At 45.7% G+C, this 6099-nt stretch overlaps 1 pseudogene; it reads left to right on the top strand.

Annotated features, from left to right (window-relative positions):
* The first annotated feature begins 313 nt into the window (after positions 1–313).
* Positions 314–3918, top strand: LOC146754503 (olfactory receptor 14J1-like; annotated as a pseudogene).
* The last annotated feature ends 2181 nt before the right edge of the window (positions 3919–6099 follow it).

Below are 6099 nucleotides of genomic sequence, written 5' to 3'. Positions count from 1 at the left end.
AGAAAGGTCTGGACTTGTCATTATCTTCTGCACTCTGAGCAGGACTCCAAGCCCAACAACAGCAGATGCCCAACAGCAGCTCCATCAGCGAGTTCCTCCTGCTGCCGTTGGCAGACACGCGGCAGCTGCAGCTCCTGCACTTCTGGCTCTTCCTGGGCATCTACCTGGCTGCCCTCCTGGGCAACGGCCTCATCAGCACAGCCGTAGTATGCGACCGCCGCGTGCACACCCCCATGTACTTCTTCCTCCTCAACCTGGCCCTCCTCAACCTGGGCTGCATCTCCACCACTCTTCCCAAAGCCTTGGCCAACGCCCTCTGGGACACCAGGGCCATCTTCTATGCAGGATGTGCTGCACAGCTCTTTTTCTTTCTCTTCTTCCTCTCAGCAGAGTGTTTCCTTCTCACCATCATGTCCTATGACCGCTACGTTGCCATCTGCAAGCCCCTGCACTACGGGACCTTGATGGACAGCAGAGCTTGTGCCACCATGGCAGCAGCTGCCTGGGGCACTGGGGCTCTCTATTCGCTGCTGCACACTGCCAGTACGTTTTCACTGCCTCTCTGCCAAGGCAATGCTGTGAACCAGTTTTTCTGTGAAATCCCCGTGTAGAAACTATTTGAGATTGGGAATCTGTAGAGTGGATATCTGGTGGTGTTGCAGCGGGTGGGAAGATCTTACGGTCCACTCTCCCATCTCACTGGGGAGGTACCTGTGCACTTGCTCAATGAGTTCTACCATTCACCCTGGCATTCACGAAGAGGATGTCACACACACACAGAAGCAACAAAAGGAGCTTAGGGTTCTCATTTGATGATGCTGTATATAGATATAGATTCAGTTGGAGTGCCCAGATGTATCTTCGATAAATTTAAGGCGAAAAATCCAATTGCTGCAGGGTTTGAATCACTGTTCTGGTGGGTGACAATTAGCAAAAATGTCGATTGGATTAACTACATCTCTTACAAACAATAAAAGAGAGAATCCGAACTATAGTCTATATGGGAACATACTAAACTACTTCATCAAGTATCGATAGATATTTGGATTCATCGAACTGTGGGAAAAACTTACTGGTTGGCTACCACCCTTTGCATGGCTAAAGCAACTCTTTATTACTTTGTACTATTGTAATCATCTTGCTTATTTTAATGTATGTTCAAATGAGGTGTGTATTATGGCAGTGTAAAACCTGTGGGAATAGCTATTAAAAATAGAAAAAGAGCAAGCTAAGACAGAAAGTGGAGAGCGGAAGTTATTTGAAATCTTCCCTTTCCCAGAATGTAGTAATCTAGCAAAAGTATTTGCTAGGTCCAAGAAAAGGGGGGATTGAGTTCAAACAAGGGGACAATCTAAGATTTAACTATTGCAGAGGGGCTTGGGTAAGCAGGATGTCAGGTCAGATAAGAAAAGAATATTTTGAAACTCCATTGTCGGCGTTATGGGGAATACCGGGCAAGGGACCAGCTGGAAACGGTTGCAGGCTGAAGTACCCACACAGTTTGATGAACAGCCGTGTGCTTCTGGCTGGATTGTGGGTTTCTGAGAACATCGAACCCCAACAGCTCCAGAAATGTCTCACAAGAAGGAGGACAGACAGAGTCACTGCACATCCTTTATTCTGTAAAGGTTCACACAGAGCCTGGTACATTATGTACAGTGTGTCTGGGCTACACTAAAAAGTTACAAGCTGAAGAGGAATAGATTTGTGTAATGATGTTTTAGTGAAAAACATTACAGTATTAAAATAATAATAATAAAAATTATAGTTATAAAAATTGATCAGAACAGAACAAAAGAAAACAAAGAGTTAGCATCAGTAAAATTCTGCATTACATGACATGAATTCAAAAGGATGGGCAGTTCAATGTTTGTGAAACACATCTGGTCAACACTTTCCTCACTGCGCCCTTGACCAAGTGGTTCCTCATACTGTAGATGAGGGGGTTCACTGCTGGAGGTACCACGGAGTACAGAACTGCCACCATCAGGTCCATGGAGGGCGAGGAGACGGAGAGGGGCTTCAGGTCGGCAAAAAAGGCAGTACTGAGAAACAGGGAGACCACAGCCAGGTGAGGGAGACACGTGGAGAAGGCTTTGTGCCGTCCCTGCTCAGAGGGCATCTTCAGAACGGCCTTAAATATCTGCACATAGGACACCACTATGAAAACAAAGCATTCAAAGACTTAACTTATACTTAAAATGAGAAACACAACTTCCCTGAGATTTGATTCTGAGCAGGTGAGCTTGAGGATCTGGGGGATTTCACAGAAAAACTGGTTGACAACACTGCCTTGGCTGCCGTGTGTCTGCCAACGGCAGCAGGAGGAACTCGCTGATGGAGCTGCTGTTGGGCATCTGTTATTGGGCTTGGAATCCTGTTCAGAGTGCAGAAGATAATGACAAGTCTAGATTATTCTCATAGACACTCCTCCTGCTATACTATGAAATGTTTTCATTCTCCTATGACAATATTCATTTAGCAACACTAATTGAATTTAACTTAATTAAGTTCACCATTCTATAAGCAGAAGAAGCATATGGAGCTTTAACCTTCCTTTCGTCTTCTAATCTTATCCAGTTTCCCTGGACTTCTTCGTCTGTTCCGTGTCTCATATCTTTACCCTCACTGCTGTTAAAATCCTCAGTCCCAGCCTTTGTGCCCTTCTCTTTCTGTTCAGGAAACTTGCCTATTTGCCATATAAGTGCATTATTCTTGCCAACAAAATATATAATTTCAACTAGTTCCACCCTTGGAAAGGTTCCTTTTCGTGAAAGGAGAGGCTGAAAACACTTCACGTGTGACAGTTCACATAACAAGCAATTGACTGAAAAAGAATTGGGAGTCTCAGAGCTGTGTTTGAATTTGTCAAACTCTTAGATTTCTGCTTCCAATTCTTTCAGCCAGGGCTGTCCTGAAGAGCAGGGTCCTTGCTGTGCCCCAGGGAATGGGACTCTGCCGCCTGCCAGGCTCAGCACTCAGCCTGCCCGGGAAGCTGCCCAGGGCGCTGTGGTGACACGTATGCTGTGGGGGGAAGGAGCCCCCCAGCAGGGCTTGTGCTGCCACAGCTGCTGCCTGGGGCAGGGGATCACAGCTCCACTGCACAACTGAATGTTTCTGAGGGTTCTTTTTTAAAAGGAGAGCCAAGGCAGGGATTTTATATTTCTTGTTTGGAAGGAAGGGGAAAGAATTGGAAGCACTCTGAACAGGATTCCAAGCCCAATAACAGATGCCCAACAGCAGCTCCATCAGCGAGTTCCTCCTGCTGCCGTTGGCAGACACACGGCAGCCAAGGCAGTGTTGTCAACCAGTTTTTCTGTGAAATCCCCCAGATCCTCAAGCTCACCTGCTCAGAATCAAATCTCAGGGAAGTTGTGTTTCTCATTTTAAGTATAAGTTAAGTCTTTGAATGCTTTGTTTTCATAGTGGTGTCCTATGTGCAGATATTTAAGGCCGTTCTGAAGATGCCCTCTGAGCAGGGACGGCACAAAGCCTTCTCCACGTGTCTCCCTCACCTGGCTGTGGTCTCCCTGTTTCTCAGTACTGCCTTTTTTGCCGACCTGAAGCCCCTCTCCGTCTCCTCGCCCTCCATGGACCTGATGGTGGCAGTTCTGTACTCCGTGGTACCTCCAGCAGTGAACCCCCTCATCTACAGTATGAGGAACCACTTGGTCAAGGGCGCAGTGAGGAAAGTGTTGACCAGATGTGTTTCACAAACATTGAACTGCCCATCCTTTTGAATTCATGTCATGTAATGCAGAATTTTACTGATGCTAACTCTTTGTTTTCTTTTGTTCTGTTCTGATCAATTTTTATAACTATAATTTTTATTATTATTATTTTAATACTGTAATGTTTTTCACTAAAACATCATTACACAAATCTATTCCTCTTCAGCTTGTAACTTTTTAGTGTAGCCCAGACACACTGTACATAATGTACCAGGCTCTGTGTGAACCTTTACAGAATAAAGGATGTGCAGTGACTCTGTCTGTCCTCCTTCTTGTGAGACATTTCTGGAGCTGTTGGGGTTCGATGTTCTCAGAAACCCACAATCCAGCCAGAAGCACACGGCTGTTCATCAAACTGTGTGGGTACTTCAGCCTGCAACCGTTTCCAGCTGGTCCCTTGCCCGGTATTCCCCATAACGCCGACAATGGAGTTTCAAAATATTCTTTTCTTATCTGACCTGACATCCTGCTTACCCAAGCCCCTCTGCAATAGTTAAATCTTAGATTGTCCCCTTGTTTGAACTCAATCCCCCCTTTTCTTGGACCTAGCAAATACTTTTGCTAGATTACTACATTCTGGGAAAGGGAAGATTTCAAATAACTTCCGCTCTCCACTTTCTGTCTTAGCTTGCTCTTTTTCTATTTTTAATAGCTATTCCCACAGGTTTTACACTGCCATAATACACACCTCATTTGAACATACATTAAAATAAGCAAGATGATTACAATAGTACAAAGTAATAAAGAGTTGCTTTAGCCATGCAAAGGGTGGTAGCCAACCAGTAAGTTTTTCCCACAGTTCGATGAATCCAAATATCTATCGATACTTGATGAAGTAGTTTAGTATGTTCCCATATAGACTATAGTTCGGATTCTCTCTTTTATTGTTTGTAAGAGATGTAGTTAATCCAATCGACATTTTTGCTAATTGTCACCCACCAGAACAGTGATTCAAACCCTGCAGCAATTGGATTTTTCGCCTTAAATTTATCGAAGATACATCTGGGCACTCCAACTGAATCTATATCTATATACAGCATCATCAAATGAGAACCCTAAGCTCCTTTTGTTGCTTCTGTGTGTGTGTGACATCCTCTTCGTGAATGCCAGGGTGAATGGTAGAACTCATTGAGCAAGTGCACAGGTACCTCCCCAGTGAGATGGGAGAGTGGACCGTAAGATCTTCCCACCCGCTGCAACACCACCAGATATCCACTCTACAGATTCCCAATCTCAAATAGTTTCTACACGGGGATTTCACAGAAAAACTGGTTCACAGCATTGCCTTGGCAGAGAGGCAGTGAAAACGTACTGGCAGTGTGCAGCAGCGAATAGAGAGCCCCAGTGCCCCAGGCAGCTGCTGCCATGGTGGCACAAGCTCTGCTGTCCATCAAGGTCCCGTAGTGCAGGGGCTTGCAGATGGCAACGTAGCGGTCATAGGACATGATGGTGAGAAGGAAACACTCTGCTGAGAGGAAGAAGAGAAAGAAAAAGAGCTGTGCAGCACATCCTGCATAGAAGATGGCCCTGGTGTCCCAGAGGGCGTTGGCCAAGGCTTTGGGAAGAGTGGTGGAGATGCAACCCAGGTTGAGGAGGGCCAGGTTGAGGAGGAAGAAGTACATGGGGGTGTGCACGCGGCGGTCGCATACTACGGCTGTGCTGATGAGGCCGTTGCCCAGGAGGGCAGCCAGGTAGATGCCCAGGAAGAGCCAGAAGTGCAGGAGCTGCAGCTGCCGCGTGTCTGCCAACGGCAGCAGGAGGAACTCGCTGATGGAGCTGCTGTTGGGCATCTGCTGTTGTTGGGCTTGGAGTCCTGCTCAGAGTGCAGAAGATAATGACAAGTCCAGACCTTTCTCAGAGACACTCCTCCTGCTATAATGTGAAATGTTTTCATTCTTCTACAACAGTGTACATTTAGCACCATTACTTGCATTTAATTTCATTTCGTTCAGCATTCCTTCCAAAATTCCAGAAGCAGCATTTGGAGGTCTAACCATTCCTCTTACTTTCTTACCTTATCCCGTCTCCCTGGATATTTTCATCTGTTTCCTGTCTCATATCTTTACCCCAACTGCTCTTAGCACCCCAAAAGCAGCCTCTGTGACATTCAGTTTCAGTTAGAAAAAGCTTCCTGTTCACAGCTAAAGTGAATATAGAATAAAACTATAAAATGATGATAATTAAAATTGATTCCATTCTTCAAAAAAGAGGAGACTGGAAGCACATCACGTATGACTGCTCACAAAACAAGCAACTGACTGATGAAAAATTCTCAGAAGTGTGACTGCCACTTTCTGCCTCCAATTCGTTTTGCCTCAGAACAGGAAATGGGAATCCCCTGCCTTGGATCTCCTCTTCCAAGGGCCCT

This window comes from Coturnix japonica, chromosome W, assembly GCF_054131305.1.
Source record: "Coturnix japonica strain WE chromosome W, WE-NBRP24, whole genome shotgun sequence".
NCBI lineage: Eukaryota > Metazoa > Chordata > Aves > Galliformes > Phasianidae > Coturnix > Coturnix japonica.
The sequence above is the reverse complement of the archived record's forward strand: the minus strand, read 5'-3'. Positions and strand labels throughout refer to the sequence as shown.